The 21,135-nt window shown below is 40.1% G+C and overlaps 1 protein-coding gene and 1 pseudogene across 1 annotated transcript in view; both read right to left on the minus strand.

The window, feature by feature from the left end:
• LOC137235148 (glutamate receptor ionotropic, kainate 1-like) overlaps positions 1 to 21,135 on the minus strand; it is a 2,828,327-nt gene that overhangs the window by 706,851 nt on the left and 2,100,341 nt on the right. The window lies entirely within an intron of this gene.
• Positions 14,051 to 14,811, minus strand: LOC137234526 (syntaxin-5-like; annotated as a pseudogene).

Below are 21,135 nucleotides of genomic sequence, written 5' to 3' on the forward strand. Positions count from 1 at the left end.
TTTTATGAAACTTGATGAATTTTGAAGCTTCTATCCGTAAAAAAGGGGCAAAAATGGCAGTTTGTATGAAGTATATAATATATATACCACCGATCTCTATGAATTTTTCAGACAAAAATATATGCTATATACGTAAGCATTTGGTGAAATTTGAAGCTTCTAGCTGTTAAAACGGGGCAGAAATTGCGCAAAGTTTCTTATCTGAACAATCGATTGTATGAGAGATATACTATGTATACACCCGATCTCAATGATTTTTTTAACCATCAATATATGCTATACACGTAAGCATTTGGTGAAATTTGAAGCTTCTAGCTGTTAAAATGGGGCCGAAATCGCAAAAAAAATATATATATACTATATATACCATCATATATATATTATATATATCACCGAACTTTATGGTTTTTTGACACAACAATATATACTATATACGTAAGCAATCGGTGAAATTTGAAGCTTATAGCTATTAAAATGGGGTAGAAATTGCGAAAAGTTTCTTATCTGAACAATCGGTTGTATGAGATATATACTATATATACAACCGATCTCTATGATTTTTTCAGACAACAATATATGCCATATACGTAAGCGTTCGGTGAAATTTGAAGCTTCTAGCTGTTAAAATGGGGCTAAAATTGCGAAAATATATATATATATACTATATATATATACTATATATACCACCATATATATACTATATATACCACCGATGTGTATGATTTTTTCAGACAACAATATATGCTATATACCTAAGCATTCGGTGAAATTTGAAGCTCTTAAAATAGGGCAGTAATTACGAAAAGTTTCTTATCTGAACAATCGGTTGTGGGGGATATATACTATATATACGACCGATCTCATCAATTTTTTCAGGCAACAATATGTGCAATATACGAAAGTATATGGTGAAGTTTGAGACTTCAATCTGTTAAATTGAGTAAGATATTACAAAAATCCTCTTTTTTCTGAAAAATCGGTTGTATGGAGGATATATGCTATAGTGGTCCGATCCGGCCGGTTCCAACAAATGTCTAATCGGCCACCCAAATACACCTGCTCACCAAATTTTATCAAGATATCTCAAAAATTGAGGGACTAGTTTGCATACAAACAGACAGACGGACAGACGGACAGACAGACAGACGGACATGGCTAAATCAACTCAGCTCTTCATTCTGATTATTTCGGTATACTTAATGGTGGGTCTATCTATTTTCCTTTAAGGACTTACAATTTTGGGTTTCGTGACGAAATTAATATACCATTTCATTTTCATGAAAGGTATAAAAAAAGTGCGACAAGTGTAAAAGCTCAATACGTGGAGAAGTGTCAATATACGATGTGAAGGGGTGTGTGGTAAATATTACCACCTGATCAAATGTTCTGGGTTGGACCAATACAGCATTAATAAACTGCAAGAATGTGAAATGCTAAGATTTATATGGACTGACTGTGTACAGTATGTACATAATGTAGATGACATATTAAAAGACATGCAAATGGTAGTGAAGCAAAATGGACAACAACTACAAGAATATAGAAGTGAATTTGACAATGCACTTAGAAAGAACGAAAAAGAAATAAAGCATCTTCTACAAGCGGTGGAAACAGCTTTCAGTGAAAGAATTAGAGCTCTGCAAAAAGCGCAAGAATCGTGTGAAAAATGTTTAAAAGAGGTTAATAAAATACGGGAAATAGCAGAAGGCTTTAAGCGAAGCGGATTAACAACTAGAAAAGATGAGAAGAAAATGATTGAAGCAATAAGCAGCGAAAACAAAAAAATGTGCAATGAACTGAAGCAGAATGTCAATAATGTTGAAGCAAAAATATCGTATGCGAATATACCAAAAAGTAGTAAACAAAAAAAAAGAAGCGTTGCCAGAGATAAAAAAAAATCATCCACTAATAGTGAAACCGAGCAAAAAACAAGATGCGGAAAGGACCAAAAATGACCTTAATTCAAAAGTAGACCCTAAAGGGATGCAAATAACGAATATAGTAACTAGGCAAAGCGGGGTAGTGATAGTTGAAAGTAAAAATGACCAAGAACGAGATAAAATTAAAAATGGCATCGATACTAATCTTGGAAATACCTATGAGGTCAAGATCCCTAAGAAAGTGAAACCGACAGTTGTTGTATCGGGTATAAATTTCAAATATGATAGTGAAGAACTGGCGCAGAGAATTCAACGACAAAATGCGTCTCTTTCTGAAACGGATATTAAAATTATAAAACAGTATGAAAAGAAAAAGGGTTCGAATGTGTATTACAACGCAGTACTGGAAGTGGACGTAGAAGCTTTCACGAATATACTAGCTGAAGAAAGGATAAATGTAGGCTGGGAACGGTGCAGAGTGTATGATGCAGTGCAAGTACTTTGTTGTTTTAAATGCAAAGGCTTTCATCATAAGGCCAGTGACTGTAAAGAAAGGGAAGTGTGCACAAAATGTCTGGGTGAACACAAACATACGCAATGCGATAAGGAACCAGTCAGGAAATGTATCAACTGTATGAGGGCAAATAAGGAACTGAATCTTGGGCTTGATGATAACCATGATACTATGGATAGAGCATGTCCTGTATATCAGCAAAAATTATCCGCAAGAAAAAAAAGTTTTTTTATTAGCAACCAAAGCATAAAAAGTACAACAATCGATGTAGTGGGGCGCATAGCTTAGAATGTATATATCTCAATATTTTTAGTATAACAGCAAACAAAACTGAACTGGAGAGGCTTGTCGAAATAAGAAAACCAAACATTGTACTATGCGCAGAAACATGCACAACTGATCTTATAATGGATACCGAATTAAATATTCCGGCATACAAATATATTCGTTGCGATTCCCATAGTAGACATACGGGTGGTGTTTTGATGTATGTTCATGAAAATTTACAGTTTAGTATAGTCTGCAATATAGCCATTAACATGAATATATGGTGCATCATTATAAAAATCAAAAAATGTGCGTTAAAATGGCAAATTGATGTACTTTATCACTCACCGAGTAGCAGTGACGCCGACTTTATTACGTTTTTAGATGAAATTCTGACTGAAAACCTCAAGGAATCAGACAATAATATCATAATTGGAGATCTTAACATCAATATGAATGTATCGTCAACATACTCGAAACACCTATTAAGTTTATTCGCACAAAGGGCAATGATTCAAAGAATTAATTTCAATACGAGAATAACAGAGAACTCGTCTACCAAAATTTACTTGCTCTTTAGTAATAATGATCAAGTTAGGTCGGAAAATATAGTTGAATATAGAATTTCGGATCATGAAACAATTAATTTCAAAGTGCCAACAACAAAGTTTTGCAAAGTGAGAAGTTACTCTACTTTTACCTCATGGGAATACTATAGTTCCGAAAACCTTTTAAATAAGCTAAGAACATGTGATTTTAGCTTTATGCTTAATTCGGGAGTAGAAAATAAAACTACAGCCCTGAACAATATTCTTACTGAAGTAATGCAAGCACTGACATATGTGAAGAGAACAAAAATACAACTGAGAAATAAGTGGTATGACAGGGAGCTTACAGCTCTCCATAAAAGAAAACTTGAGCTATATAATATTGCCACAGAAACAGGATACTGGGGTGAATACAATGTATTAAAGAAAATATACAAAAGTACGATTATGTATAAGAAGAAGATGTATATGGAAGGCAGAGTTCACAGCAATAACGGAAACATGAAGCGGATGTGGAATTGTCTGAAAGACCTCGCAGAGCTTACAGATAACAAAAAACATATCACTAAGATAGTAATACATGGCGAATGCCTCGATAATGAGTATCATATAGCTAATGCCATAAACAATTTTTTTGTACAGAGGATAGTCGAAATTAGTGATAGTATCGAAGAAATGCCTACTGTATCCGAACTAAACGTTGATCGCTTGATCGCAATAGAACCATTTCTTTTCACTGACATTTTGTTAGATGATATAATGAATACCACAAAAAAAAAAAAAAAAACTAAATGTAAGGCGCGATAACCTCCGAAGAGATCTAAGGCCGAGCTTTTCTTCCTATTTGCGTCGTGCTTCTCTTGATTTTCCCTACAAATTGGCCGGACGGGACCTACACGTTTTATGCCGATTCCGAACGGCATCTGCAAGGCAGATGAGTTTTCACTGAGAGCTTTTCATGGCAGAAATACACCCGGAGCGCTTGCCAAACACTGCCGAGGGGCGACTCCCCTTAGAAAAATTTTCTTCTAATTGAAAAATCTTATTTCTAAAATATTGATGTTGCTTTGCCTGGGGCTTGAACTCAGGGCATACGGTGTGTTAGGCGGAGCACGCTACCATCACACCACGGTGGTCGCACACACACACAAAAGCTTTTAAAAATAAATATGGCGGAGAAAAGATTTTATCTGAGGGTGTTTTTAAGGATTCCATGATGTACATTGCTAACTTTTACAAAGACATAATAAATGAGTCCCTAAATAATGGCATTGTTCCAAACTGCTGGAAAGTTTCAACAATAGTACCTGTGGAAAAAGTAAAAAATACAATGAAACCGGAGGAGCTACGGCCAATCCATACGTTACCCTCAGATGAGAAAATTATGGAAATGGTGTGAATAATCAATTGGTGGCATACCTAGAAAAGCACAAAGTTATTATACCAGAACAGTCTAGATTCAGGAAGAGCCATTCTTGTGAAATAGCACTTAACATGGTTATTGCAGAATGGAAAGAAGATATATCAGATAAAAAAGTTGTGGTGTCTGTCTTCTTAGACTTGAAACGGGCCTTTGAAACAGTTGATAGACGGGAATTGTTGAATGTTTGGTTCAAAACTGGTGTCAGAGGAAAGACTTTGGAATGGTTCCGAAGTTATCTCAGTGACAGAAAGCAAAGGACGGTAATTAGAAACGCAGTCCCATCTGTTGTGGATGTAGATATCGGATTGCCACAAGGTTCAGTACTTGCACCGATATTATTTACATTGTACATAAATGATATAAAAAAACCTTAAAATATTGCAATATACGTCTATTTGCTGATGATGCACTGCTCATCATCAGTGAGAAATATGCCGACTGTGTAATGCAGAAACCACAAGAAGATCTTGACTCTCTATACAACTGGTTGTGCCTTAAAAAATTGAAGTTAAATATAGATAAGACTAAGTTCATGGTATTTTGCAAAAACCAGAACATCATACGTAATAACGATTTAAACAATATAACCCTGAAGATAAAAAACAATTTAATTCAAAGAGTAAATGAAATGAAGTTCTTAGGAGTTGTAATTGATGAAAACCTGAATTTTGGAGAACATATAAATTATCTTGAAAGAAAAATTGCGCAGAAAATAGGATTCATGTACAGAACATGCAAACATATTAGTCAACGTCATAAAATAATGGTGTATCGTTCAATTACTGAGCCGCACTTTATATACTGCCCTACAATTCTGCTGATAGCGAGTGAATGCAAATGAAAAGACTACAAATACAACAAAACAAGGCAATGCGATTTATATTAAAATGTCCCCCAAGAACATCAAAAACTATAATGCTGAATCGGTTAAACTGGCTTAGTATAAAACAGTCAATAAGTTACTTCACTTTAAAATTTATACATCATGTAAGATTAGGAATGCTACCGAGTTACCTGAGCAATAAAATATTATATAATCACGAGATCCATAGTTCTGGAACTAGATACTGCAATAATATAAGACTACCTAGAGTAAGAACAGAGTTTGCAAAGAAGACTTTAGAATACACAGGGTACAAAATGTACAATGAACTACCTACAGAGATAAAAGATTGTGAAAAATTAATAAGATTAAAGTAAAATAATTTTTATATTGTAAAACACTTAATATTTAATGAAACAAATGTTTACTTAACATCAAATATGTCTTAAAGACCGTAATAAATAAATATAATAATATAATATGTATAGTAATAATAATAACCACCGACCTCTGGAATGCTTCGTATGACAGCCTCCTTCGTTTGCACATGCCAGATAGTGCTTTTCTTGTCGCTTTCGCAGACGACGTGGCTGCCGTAATTACAGCACGGAACTGCGAGCTGGCGCAGCTTAAATTAAACCAAGTAATGCGCAGTGTAAATAGATGGATGAGTGACCATGGACTTCAGCTCGCGACAGCGAAAACTGAGATCGTAATCCTCACGAAGAGACGAATTCCCACCATTACGAATATGATGGTTGGAGAACAACAAGTACAAACACGCAGCTCCACGAAATACCTTGGGGTGAGGCTAGATAGCAAACTAACCTTCTCGGAACACTTTCAAGGAGCCTGTGAGAAAACTGCACGGACCATAGGATACTTAAGTCGATTAATGGCAAACACAGGCGGGCCAAGGCCATGTATAAGAAAGTTGCTTGCTTCCGCTTCGGATTCTATACTCTTGTACGGTGCAGAGATTTGGGCGGATGCAATGAAATTCCGAAAGTATCGAGCAGCTATTACTTCTATCCAACGCAGAGGGGCGCTACGAATTGCCTCAGCTTACCGCACGGTATCCGCAGACGCAGTTCTTGTTATTGCGGGAACCATACCGATACATCTTCTCGCTGAGGAGAGGAAATCAATTTACCACCTCCGAGGAGAAGTACGTAGAGATGTTGCTGCCGCGCAGGCGCGAAAAGATTCTATCCGACGCTGGCAACAGCAATGGAGCTGCAGCACTGCAGGCAAGTGGACCAGGGAACTGATTCCCGAGCTGGAGCCATGGTTAGAACGGCCACATGGAGAGGTCGACTTCTATCTGACACAGTTTTTAAGTGGCCACGGCTACTTCCGGGAATACCTCCACAGGATGGGCAAGGTTGAAAATCCGAATTGCTTATACTGTGGGCTCATAGACGACGTACGCCACACCTTTTTCGAATGCGATCACTTCGCACAGCAACGAAGAAGAGTGGAAGTAACACTAGGCGGCCTATCCCCGGGCAGTGTCATCCATAAAATGACCTGCGGAAATGACAGATGGGACATGGTCAGCAGATATGCAAGGACTATTCTCCTCGCTAAACGGCAAGATGGTTGCTTAGCCCAATAACGTGAGAGTAGCCAAAGAGCTCACGTAGCGCGCTTCCGTGCCCGAAGTTATGCTAAACGCGGTCCCAGGTGCGGAAAATGCGCGGGCCGTGGGAGGTTAGGTTTTAGTGGGTAGACCATAAAGAAAAAGAAAGGGAGTCCTACACTCGGAGAGGCTCGCTGCTACAGAGAGTAGCACCGAGGCTTAACAACCCGGTTAGTGCATAAAGCATTTCCTCCTTCCACGTAACAAAAAAAAAAAAAAAAAAAAAAAAAAAAAAAAAAAATAACCACCCTGGCCCATCAGCCCAAGCGCAACAGAGACGTACCTATTCCAATAACCATAGCAATGGAAATAACCAAAGCAATGGAACTAAACACTTCAAGGCCTGCTTTAAAAACACAAGTAAAGGGCCGTACCTAGGGCCCGCATCAATATATTCTACAACAACACCAACTTCTCCGCGCGGGCACTTATAGATTCGGGGTCAGAATATACTTTCATAACTGGGAGACTTAAGCGTCGCATAAACTTGCCATCTCAGCGGATGCCTGCATACGTGTCAGGCATCACCAATCAAGTTTCAGCACAAGTAAAGGAGGCGTGTCATATACAACTGCGATCTCCAATTGATCCAACAATAAATACCGCCACTACCGCGCTTGTGCTGCCGCAACTAACTGGCAATCTACCAACATGCAAGGTGGATGCCATGGCCATGCAAGCCTTCCCAAACTTAGTATTAGCTGACAAACGTTTTTTTGTCAATGAGCAAGTCGACCTGATATGAGGAGGCGGCATTTATGCACAGATGATGTTAGGGGGAATACAGAAAAACGTGTTGGGGACACTGCTAGCCCAAGAGACGGTATTCGGCTGGATATTGACGGGCCAAACCGAAACAATCTCACCCAGCGAGAAATGTGTGTCCTTTTTCAGCGTAGTGAAATTGGACAGAGAGCTACGATCATTTTGGGAAATAGAGGAAGTCCCCAAGGACAAGGCGTACAATAATGATGGCAGATATTGTGAAGAATTGTATAAGAACACAACGATTAGAAATGATGAGGGTAAATATATTGCATCCTTGCCTTTTAAACAGGAATTTCCAAAATATAAACAATTAGGTCCCTCATTAAAAATTGCGTGTTCACAATTTTTCAGAATGGAAACGCGTTTAGCTAAAGACTCACCATTACAGTCAGAATGCAATAGGGTCTTAGCATAGTATGAAACCTTGGGGCACATGTCCCGAGTACCAACACACTGAAGAGTGCGGTACCTATTTTCTACCACATCATACCGTCAAAAAGGAAGAAAGCACAACAACCAAAGTAATAGTGGTGTTCAATACGTCATCATTAACTGCAAACGGAGTCAGCCTCAACGACATCCTCCATCCGGGGCCAGTTCTACAGAATGACTTAAACATTCTCATATTAAGGTGGCGTTTCTTCAAATATTTCTTTAACAGGGACATAGAAAAAATGTATAAATAAACTCTGTTGCACGCTGATCACACTAAGTATCAACGTATTGTATCCCGAACAGAAAGCACGCAACCCATACAATTATATGAGTTGAAAACGGTCACCTTCGGAGTTAACTGTGCCCCGTACCTTGCAATACGAACACTGCTCCAGTTAGCGGACGACGTGGAGCACAGCCACCCTATAGCATCAGATATACTACGAAATGCAATGTACGTTGACGGCGTGCTGGCAGGAGGCCACACTATTACCGACTATATTAAAGCAAGGGATCAAATAACTACAGCCCTGGGAGCAGCAGGATTATCACTTAGAAAATGGACCGCCATCTCGAAAAAACTACTTAAAGGCCTACCAAAGGCTCACCTCCTAAACGAAGATTTCCTAGACTTCAAGGACAGCAGTCTAGTTAAAGCACTTGGCATTAGGTGAACGCCCACTCAGATATCTTTTACTTCAAAACAAAACCCATAGAGGAACAGTCTAGCTTTACTAAACGGAAAATTCTGTAGGCCATAGCAAAATTATTTGACCCCTTAGGGTGGCTGGCACCATTCGTGGTTACCGCCAAATTTTGATGGAAGGCATCAAAATAGAGGGAACAGGGTGGGATGAAACCGTGTCGCCAGTCTCGCTGGGCCGGTGGCAAAGTTTCATCGAAAGTTATAAACAAATAGAAAATGTTCAGATCCCACGCTGGGTACGCTTCTCACCAACAGCCACAGTGGAGAACCACGGATTCTGTGACGCGTCAGAAAAAGCATACACAGCCACCGTTTATCTGCGCGTCAATATTAATGAACAAATATTTGTAAGCCTGAAATTAGCCAAATCAAGAGTCGCGCCCGTAAAAACTATCTCCTTACCAAGACTAGAACTTTGTGGAGCAGTTCTCCTTGCAGAAACCCTAGAATATATCAACACGAACCTTAATTTAGGCAAACATAAAACTTTATTATGGACTGACTCAACTATTGTCTTGGCTTGGTTAGGAAAACCTCCGTGTTCATGGTCAACCTCCGTGGCCCACCGTGTAACAAAGATAATAAACCAAGTTGGGAGCACGGACTGGCGTCACGTGGGCTCAGCGTCGAACCCTGCAGACTTAGCCAGCAGAGGACTATTAGCGCACGAGCTAATAAACAATTCCTTGTGGTGGAAAGGCCAATCTTGGCTGCAGCAAGACGGCAAAGAATGGCCAAATAAACTACACCACAACCATGGAAGAAAAAATAATAACAAGTGCACACAACCTCGGTTAACCGCAAAGACGAAGATATTGTAGACAGGTTTTCCGATTTTTCCCGGGCTTTAAAAGTTGTGTCCTACGTTCTACGGTTCTACTAAAAGGACTCATCTCAAAACTTCCTTCAATGAAACATCACTGACAATTTCGCCCATTGAGATCAAAGCAACGATGTGTCGACTGATCGTCAATGCTCAACGAAACCATTATGCGGAGGAGTACAGAACACTCAAAAAAATGGGTCAATCAAGTCAAAGAGCGATTTACAATCCCTGCACCCATTTCTCGATGAGGACGAGACAATCAGAGTTGGAGGGCGGCTCGCGGCGTCCAAAGACCTCTCGTACAACGAACGCCACCCCATAGTTCTGCCCTCTCATAGTGGACTGTCTCGTCTCATCACACGATTTGTCCATAAAATGTCGTTACATGGGGGGAATCAGCTTATGCTGTGCCTGATCCGAACACAGTACTTGATACCTTGCGTGAAAAATATGATAAGATCAGAAATTCACAAGTGCAAGATATGCGCAGCGCATAGGAAACAGGCACAAACACAATTAATGGGCATTCTACCGACCGAGCGAACCACCTATACCCGGGCATTCACTAACACGGAGGTAGATTTTGCCGGCCTCTTTGAAATAAAGAATTATGAAAGGGCGAGGCTGTCGCGTGTCCAAGGGATATGTCTGCCTCTTTGTGTGTTTCTCCACTAAGGCCATCCAATTGGAAGCGACTACCGATCTGAGCACCCGGTCATTCTTGGCGGCTTTTTTCCAGATTCGTCGCGCGACGAGGCTTCCCGAAGAATGTGTATTCTTACAACGGAACCAATTTTGTCGGGGCACCAAGAGCCCTTAGGGCGGAGTTTAAAACCTTCATGGCTGACTCACGCGCCGAGGTAGTAACAACCTATACATACCAAAATCTAGACTGACATTAAATCCCACTTCAAAAGGGTAGCATCAAACCTTAAATATACCTTTGAGGAATTCTCTACCCTGCTTTGCAGGATAGAATCATGCCTCAACTCCCGCCCCTTAACGCCCACTTCAAATCAACCGTCCGACCTAGAACCATTAACCCCGGGGCACTTTTTAGTAGGGGGACACCTATTAGCACCCCCGGAGCCAGACGCGGACGAAAACCCCGCATCGATTATCAATCGATGGCAGCGACTAAAGGCCCTACACCACACCTTTTGTCGACGATGGAAGATGGAATACCTCGTCGAACTTCAAAAAAGGAATAAATGGCGCCAACCTAAAGCAAACATGAAGCTTGACGATCTAGTCGTCATAAAGGAAGGCAACCTGCAACCCAATGAGTGGAGGCCCGGGAGGGTTATCAACCTCCATCCGGGATTGGATGGACGAGTACGAGCAGTGGATCCCATGACGGCGAAAGGTAAGGTCACAAGACCCCTCATTAAACTCGTGCTACTCCCATCCAGCGAAGAGGATCAGGGATCTAGAGGCGTAACTGCAGCCAGGCCCGAAACATACAACCTATGCCCCCCTTTTTTATCTCTTTTTTTAAACATAAAACCAGAAACCTACACCCAAAAAACAGTTCACTGCTCAAAGACAGCACCCCATTATAGAAACTAAGCCATTTTTATTAATAAAATAAAAGCCTATTTTGAAAATAACTATTGAGGGTTTCAGTAAAGCATACTTTTTCAGTTAGATGAACGATTTGTATACAATTTCTGTCAAACGAAAACTTTTAGGTCAGAACTCTTAATAATAAAAGGAATGTTTAGTTATTTTCAAGAAAAGAGATTACATGACGGCCGGTCATAAAACCAGATAAATTTACCAACCTTTACGCATCAAAGTCGTCACGTAACGTTGTAACATTTGTTATAGAAAAAAGGTACAAGTTGTTCCATCGAACGGTAAAACTTCCTTTATTCAGTATACCAAGGCCCTAAAGGGGCCCCATACACCGCCAGGTTAAAAAGGGGAATATTTGAACGAAAAAGGTGGTCTGCACCCAGGATAGCCCTCTGTCCCAAGGTGAGGACCCCGGCACTTCCCTTGATTATGATAATTTAAAGTTGTAGCTCAAAACCAAGGCTGCACAACAAAACAAACACGAGTTTTTCTACACAATTCAAATAAACAAACTCCGTGAGATTTTGATTTTGGAGTCAATGAAATAAAAAAATTTTTTGGTTGGCATGTAACGCTTAAACATGGTTCAGAAAAAATTCCGTTTTAATACTCCATTTACACCGAAGGAAATGCGTGATTTGTATAGAAAAGATCGAAATGCGGCACATTTTTCCGTACAAAACGTATTCACAAAATCACGCATTCAGACCAAATTCCTGAGAAAATGCAATGAATTCATGAAATTTTTTATAGAACCCGTTGAATTTTTAATAAGTCGTAAAAACAAAAAAATTTCAAATAAATTGTCAGACAAAATGAGGTCAAAGGCAATGTAACCACATTCAAATTTGTGGTCTGAAATTAAGCATTTTATGTCATTATAAATGGGTCATAAATAATGGAAACTCATCCATTTTCCTTTATGTATACGAACTCTGAATAAATTTTAAAACGAATATTTGTTTACAGTAGATTCTGCCGAAGGTTTGAATTTGTCTTCACTTCCGACTTTGGAAAAATTCTTGGGTCCCATTCGTCGTACACAAATGAATAGATTTAGTGATACATTCTCCAACATTGTTCTCAAATCTGTCACACTTGTGCAGGTAGATTCTGTCCATATGAATGCAAGAAAAGGAAGGACTTTAATTTCGAAGATGTAAGAATGAATTCTGGAGCTTTCACACACTGGTGATTCCAGTTGTGGAGATAATTCAAGAATTTAGGGAATGTTTGAGAATTTCAAAATTCAAGGCACCGATTTGAGGAAAAGAACAATTAGTGAAACCAAATTATATCTCAAACATTATCCGAACCCTGAGTTTAAACAAATACCTTTATATTTCGGATGAATATGTTTATTCAAACCCTTAAGCTACAACTATGCTTTCATCCATGATACAAGTGCTTACAAGGTGGAACCTTTTCCTCTTATGGTTTTTTATTATTCCAAAAAACTTCAATTTTTTTTAATAAAATGCCAAAGAAAAGAAGATCCAAACACATATAAAGAAAACTGTTCGTATTTGTTGTTGTTTTCGAAATGTTATAAGCTATTGAGAACTTGGAGTGTTGTGGACAGAAAATCATATACATATGTCGCAAACGACTCCACCTGTAGGGACTTGTATCATGCTTTCATCTACAGCAACCACTAGTTCCTCAAACTACCTTTATGTATAATAAATTTTAACTCACATACCCAAAACCAGGCATGCTTAACCAACGAACCGATATCTTTTCGTTACGATAATTAACGTTAATAAACGAAACAAAGTCATTTCGTTTCGTTTATTAACGTTAAGAACGTCAAATTAACGTTAACGTTAATTATCGTAACGAAATGATATCGGTTCGTTGGATAAGCATGCCTGCCCAAAACGCATGGTATGAATAAGAAATTTTCTGGTGGCATCTCAAAACTTGTGTGTAGGAATATTGTACTAAGCGCGATCACCTGTAAAAAAAAATATTATGCTTATCTATAAAACTTCGTAACAATCAATGTACCTGCAAGAGTTCAGATGCACCTGTAGATCCTCTATGATAAACAGTACATAAGATGTTTACGATGAATGAGTTGTGGACATATCCATGAATACCAGGTGTGTGCGCTAACTGCTGCGGGTAATACTGGTCCTGTCAATCAATGGGAGCTTGTTGTCCCATAGGAAGCGCCTCGAAACGGGCTACGCTCACTGCACTCCGCGTCCCTAATGTATTTGAATCATATGAGCGAAATGCTTCGATTACATACCAAATATCAACCGAATGTAAGTGTAAGTTTGTCGAACCTTTTACGTAACGTCCTTTAGATGCGGTGCGATAATACGTAAAACATAGCGAATTGAATGTTTGCAAAGGTAAAGCTTGACGTATAGCAATCCAGTTCCTTGCTAAGAAAATAGGTCAAGATTTTCGAAAGGAAAATCTACTTCATAAAGTTTAACGAGCTTGTTGCATTGGTTGCAGTAGGTTGTGGAAGTACTCGCGGCAAAATCGCGGTCGCCAAATGTTCTTCACTGCCGCACACACACAACCGTTTCCAGATAACACAAACAGCTGATTACTAAAATATTTGTTTGTGTAAACTGCGTTAATTCATTTGTACTTTAATGACATACCTTTCCGACATAATTGTCATTTGTGTTTGGTGCAATCCTTTTTAGTTTCATCTGCTGCTTCAATATTTAATTCAGCATCTTGTATATTCGTATCGATACGTTCAACAGTTTCTTCTTGTTCCTTAACCATATGTGTTAGTTGTTGGAATATACCACCCAATTCGACGATTGTTGATTCAATATTTTGCATTGTTTCAGCACGCTGTTGTACGTAACTATCGGAATCATCGTATATTGCCATTTGCATTTGTTGTTGCGTTTGTATGCCGCCAGTACTACCACCAGCACTACCACCAACGGCGCCCAATAAAGGCGTTGTATCACCAGTTGCCATATCAATATTTACTGCCGTATTCTCTTCACTCAACAGTAACGAACCTTGTTTTGCTATGCTCGAACATATATTGCTTGCAGCAATGGTGATTGACCAAATTGGTCCCGTCGTGCTTTTTGTTGTTTCAGATTTTCTGTACGCACTTCGAGTATTTGCTTGAAGTCCGTACCAATGCTCGCCAATTTCGATTGTAATGCATATACCATATCCGAGGAATATAATTGCAAGTGCTTGCCAGAATTGGTGCGTCGTTGATCTTTTGAGATGTCTTGTAGACGTGCAATTTGTTGATTTAGTGCATTCAAATCGCCCTTGAGAATATACGTGAGTTCTTGAATTTCTTGAGGTCGATCATCGAAGAGGCTCTTCTTTTTGGCCAATAAGATTAATTTTTCCAATTTGGCATAAGCACCTGCTATATGCCGAATAACTTTGAACCTCATTTTCTCTGATTTCATGCGCGCCTCATTCCGATAAAGTTGGATTGAGTTGTTGGAGCAAACCTTCAGCTTGGTCCATTCCTGAAGTGAACCCTTGCGCGTCTCTTTGCAGTACAATTTCACAATCATCAAAAACTAGATAAAATTGAAATTCATGCATACTTTTTCGCATGTTGTACAATGTAGCGACGCAATTATTTATGCTTACATATGTAAGCGTGTTCCCCATCTATGAATTCCATCCTCACCTGAAAAGAAAAGAAAGAAAGGGAAAATTTGTATTGTGTGAAAAAATACAAAGTATGCGTACCTCGTTTTTTTTTTTTTCATCATGACAGGAAATTCATTGAAGGGTAACAAAATCCACTTTTACAATAACACAATTCACATTTACAAAAAAATCCACATGTACTTTCCGAATGGTGTTGCCAAATGCCAAGGCGGCGCAAAATGGAGAAAAACGCAATCACATTTGTTTAAGCCACTTAAATTATGAGTTTTTTTCTTTCGTTTGTTTCATAAGTGCTGAAATTCTCATCCGGCTTATGAAATATTCTAAAGACATAGTTTTATTTTTTAATTTAAAATTGAGGTTCTTCGAGTAGAAGATGGGGTGCCAATACCTCAGAGCCCAGTGCTCGCCTCCACATCACATTTTAAAGGGGTCTTTAAATAGAAGATGAGGTGGCGACCGGTATACGACTCTACGCAGGAGGGCGGAAGGCATGGCCCAGCGGTACCCGAAACCATGACAGGCGACATCCGGTCCGGTTATGCCCGGTCAACCCAGCCAAGTCGCCCGAGGAAAGGCAAAGGGAGGCCGCATTGGGACGGTACTGCGGCAACTGCCTATCAGTGGCACACCGCACCGCCGACTGCACGAGCAACGGACGTTGTCACCAGTGCCAAGGGGACCATCACACCACGCTGCACCAGAGCTTCGACCATCCGGAGCCCCAGGAAGTTGATACCAGGCCATGGAGCGTTCAGATGGATAGCGAAGACGAACACATCCTGTCTCTTCAAACATCGGGGATAGGGGCTGACAACGGGCCACGCGAACTAGAAGAAGGAGAGCTGGCCGAAGCTGGAGCGGAATCACGGCCTTTCCGCCAGGCCACCATTAGGAAGGTAGAACCAAGGAAGTTCCACTCGCACATTAACGCCGCAAAGGTGGAGCGGAATCACGGACTTTCCGCCCATCAACTACACACCAGCGTCATCAGAGAACGAGGAAGCGGGGCTCAGATCGTCACAAGGGAAGAGCGGGATCACGGACTTTCCGCAGCCCGAACCGGCGTCAATATAAACGAGGAGCGGAATCCCGGATTTTCCGCCCCGTCAAGGATACGAGTTGGAAAGAATAGATTCTCAGGGCCGGCTGGAAAGACACTCTCGACGACTGCTAGCTGCCTTCAGAACGGGGCAACTCACGCGGGAGATCGTAGCACTTCGGCCCTTTACATTAATATCACCAACTGCCGTGATCAAAATCGAGGCGTGAGGGTGGTTGCACCTGATAGGCGCACTCTTCGATAATTTCACGCGACCTGGCCCGAGAGTTACAACTCGACGAGGAAAACTACGGATCACAACGAGGGTGCCTCTTGCGGATAAGGGGTAAACATGGGCAGAGCCGTAGGCTCACGATCCACGCTACGATCGTTCCCAACTACGACCGTGTGAGTCCAAGCGCGAATGTCGACCCCTCGGTCGCGACACCGTATACCCATATGCAGCTCGCCGATCCAACATTTTTTGTGTCAAGTCCGGTCCGACTCGTGTTGGGAGCAGATATATATCCGGAGTTGATACTGCCGGGCACATTGCCATCTACGTTTGGCCAGTTTTTAGCGCAGAGCAGCATATTTTGCTGGCTCTTGTATGGGGCATGCCGCTCCTAAATCTTCCTCACCACCCTCGAACTAGCTTATATGCCATCTCTGTGAGAAGAGGTGCAAAAATTGAACTCAAATACGTACTGTTTCTTAACGTTTATTATTTCTTTACTGCAGCTGCACGATTTACGGATGGAACCGAAATCTCAATTACCGTGTCAAGCAGGAAGCCGCCATGCTGCTGCTGCCCTTATTGGGAACATTCATGAATTTTGTTTATTTATATTTTAGTTTAGTATTAATTTGATCAGGGAAGATGGCTGCAGGAATCTACCGATGTTGCTTCTAGCAAGGGGGGCCGGCATGTTTAGGCCAACAAGCTAAACCAAAGATGAGCACGGCCAATGGTGACCCAGCCTAATGTAAACTATCTCTACTTTCGGGCACTAACCACAACGGCTATGTATGCCGGTGCAGGCGTATGTGTGTGTGTTGGTGCGTGATTTTCCAATTTAACTAACTTTCGTTCAATCACCCCTCAAAACCGCTTTCGGCGGAATTGGGGGGTGAACGCGTTGTATAAGAAAGAAGCTCTTTCACTTCTTTTTTGGAAACCTCCGTGACAACTGCAGCCATCAGCCCTGTTATAGTTAAGACTTTCATTTTCTTGTATAACCTAGCTTAAATACAGTAAATGAAATACACATTGTGCCTCAAATGAATTAGCTTTGAAATACAAATTATTAAATTGTTAAATATAAGAATTTAATCTGCTGTGTGTTCTTCTATTTTTTTCTCTTTTTTCACCGAGCGCAAAAAAACCCATTAGGAACCCACCAGAGAGCTATCGAAGCCCCAGGAGATTTTTTCACACACTATAAGAACTGTCTCTTGTATTATTTTAGCCAGTGACCCATTCTTTGAATGGAAGAAATATTTTCTTCTTGGAGGGACACGTTTAAGTGTAATTTAAAAGTGAAGTGGGCTGTTCGACCACCAGATAAAGGAGTCGCTACAATCCCCGATGATGCTACAGCCAGCGCCACGTGACCTTTACATCTGGCATATGCGAGAAGAAGATTGAGTGAACAGGTTTTTCCACAGCTGGACCAATTTTGTTTTCAATGCTGTCAACGACTTTATCATATGTCATCTGCTGATCCGAAATTTCGATATATTAGCTTGAAGGTAGTCATTTAAATAATTTAAGTCGCATGTGCGCCTCAGGATTGTCTCAAAAGACCATTCCGGTCATTGAATATCACGATTTGGGGAAGGCAACCCAACACTAGATAAATATTTTTCGCAAAGGCCTATTACTTTGTCCTCGATGTCAATCAAACCTTAAAAGAAATGTTAACTACTTATTCTATCATTATCAAAATAGTCGTAAAATTGTTTCAAACCTTGATTTATTAAATCTTCAGAAATTTGTAAATCGGGATCGTTACGCCTTCTGCGTTCACTGAAAAGGAAATGCTCACAGAAGTCACCCTTGAACGTGTTCCATAATAACTCAGCATTTGGCGGCTGACAAAAAACTATTAAAATGAAAAATAACTTTCTTAGCCTTGGAGGCGAATGAAAAAGAGCTGCCTCGGCTATGCCATTTTTCCGATGGTCGTCGTTTTCCAAAAGTTGTAGTTCTCTGAAAGCGGCTGGAAAAGTTGGGAAAACTACACCATTCACAGTCCTCGAGCTTTCAAAGAGGTAGGACCTCGAATATTGTGAAGCAATAAACGTATATAAAACCATTCCGTTTGATTGCGGTGTACATTGCAAACTCTACCAAGCGCCGAATCCTTTTTAATCCTGGGTTAACTTAAATAGATATTCCTTCTGGAAAATTTATTATTGCTCCACGTATAATAAGACGGCACTTCATGATAAAGAAATGTTTTCTTAAAAGAATCGGTAGCGCATAGTTCAAAAAATGCCATCAACGTAGTTATACGGGGGTTTTCCAGAACTCAGTGTACATTATCTTCCGAGAAGTACACTCGTTACCCATTCTCTAAATGTACAGCTAAGTGTACAACAGTTGGATATCGCTCATGGATGGGAAAATCAAAAAAACGCCAGAAATACTCTGAAATGCTTATATACCGACGGTTGAGATATTTTTGAATCTCAACCCAAGTATTTTGAAAAGAGAATATAGCTTGATCTGTGCCCTTATTAACATATTTGCAAATGTATTTAATAGCTTTAACGGAATGACAGTATTCAAGGTTAATATGTGTCGAAAAACATCGCAGGAGTATAGGGCAATAAGGAACAACCCAACTATTGTCTATCCTGGTCATAGTTCCACGTACATTAAGGTCGGCAGTATTACCTTTGTTTTCAGGACACCGTCTACGGTATGTTGGTTAGCCATCTTCGCCTCAGCGCTATAATTGCGGGGATATCTCCTCACACACTTACCATCTGCATGGGGAAAATACATTATGTTGTTCACATGTTCATATTTTTGCACACAATTTCGTACAGGAGTGTGTCATCGCGTTGGCTGGGTATTTCACCACAAATAATGCTATATATTTCGAGTGGTTGAATTTTCCTCTGCAGCCAAAGCAATATATGACACTGCGGTAAACCACCGTTTTTGCCATTCTACTGAGACCATGTGGCACCCAACTTCTCCAATTATGCATTTTTTGGTTAAAATAAACATTAGCTTTCTCATTTTTTTAATGAAAAACTCTAGCTACAATATCATATCGATCATATGACTTTTGGGAATCGAAAAGCTCTTGAGTTGTTTCTGGCCATTCAAGATTACATGCGAATGTTATAAATAAAAATCGAGTATTGCTCATGCGTTTGGTCCCCTGTTTCTCAAAAGCATATAAAGCGTCTTGAGTCAGTTCAAAAGCAATTTTTGATATTTGCATTGCGCGGCCTTAATTGGGACTCAAGTCTCCACCTTCCTCCATACAGACTTCTTCTTATTAACTTACCCACTCTGGAAAATCGGAGAATATTACTGGGGGTATTGTTCATCCATAAGCTCATTATTGTAGACACTACAATATCCAGACACTACGTTCCTTTCTATTTACCCCTTTGTCGATGAAACTTTGCTAAAAATAATCCTCTTCTTATCTGGTGCGCGCACTACAATGACTTGTATAGCTGTATCAGTCTTGAATGTACTTTTCATCATTAAGAAGGAACAAGACAGTACTGTGTTGATTGGAATCTGGTGCATTCCAACAACATAAAAAACATGCTTTTTCATGAGTCACTGACCGGAATCGTATGCATTCCGGCAGTATAATCTTATGGGTCAGCTACCGAGCTGATTGGAATCCGGTGCATTCCAACAACACAGGTCATGTTACTTTTTTATGCCTTGTGATGGCGTATCCTCATTACACTACTCTTAGCACTGCCGGATTCCCATGACATGCTGATTGGAATCTTGTTGCATTCCAACAGGAAGATTGGAATCCATTGCATTCCGAAATCATGCTGAGCGGAATCTGTTGCATTCCGCCAGTATAAGATTTCGGCATAAGATCTTATTTCTGCTCATATTTCTTATTATTATTATATTCTGGAAGTAAAGAGTAATGTTCATTAATATTTCTTTGTTTGTAATATAACATTGTTGAAATCTCGATATATCTTAAATTTTATCTTTTGAGTTGTATATTTATATATCTTTTATATTATGCAGTCGACCATAGTTTGTCGTCGACTTTAAATAATAAATAAATAAGTAAAAATATCAGCGCGTCCATAATGACGTACATATGTCACCGCGTCTTGTGTTTTTAAACGATTTTATTTAGCTTGACTTGACAGGCTGCACGGCCGTTGTGAACGAATTTTGTAATAAGCTACAAGCTGAAAAACTTGGAATATAGTTCAGAACCCGATGACAATGCAATAATAAGAAAAAAAAAATCGCCGCTAGGTGGCGCAAACATCGAGATATTCAAAAAATCGTATTTTGGGTCCGATTTGGCTCATATTTGGAACACATAATACATACATGAATAGAAAGCGACATAGAAAAAAATCGCCGCTAGGTGGCGCAAGGATCGAGATATTCAAAAAATCATATTTGTGGTCCGATTTGGCTCATATTTGGAACACGTAATACATACATGAATAGAAAACGGCCCTTTACATCAATATCGCCAACTGCCGTGATCAAAATCGAGGCGAGAGGGTGGTTGCACCTGATACGCGCACTAATCGACGCGTGCGCCCCAACTTCGATAATTTCACGCGACCTGGCCCGAGAGTTACAACTCGATGAGGAAAACTACGGATCACAACGAGGGTGCCTCTTGCGGATAAGGGGTAAACATGGGCAGAACCGTAGGCTCACGATCCACGCAACGACCGTTCCCAGCTAAGCCCGTGTGAGTCCAAGCGCGAATGTAGACCCCTCGGTCGCGACACCGTATACCCATATGTAGCTCGCTGATCCAACATTTTTTGTGTTGATACTGCCGGGCACATTGCCATCTAC

The sequence above is a fragment of the Eurosta solidaginis genome, chromosome X (genome assembly GCF_040869045.1).
Source record: "Eurosta solidaginis isolate ZX-2024a chromosome X, ASM4086904v1, whole genome shotgun sequence".
Taxonomy (NCBI): Eukaryota; Metazoa; Arthropoda; class Insecta; order Diptera; family Tephritidae; genus Eurosta; species Eurosta solidaginis.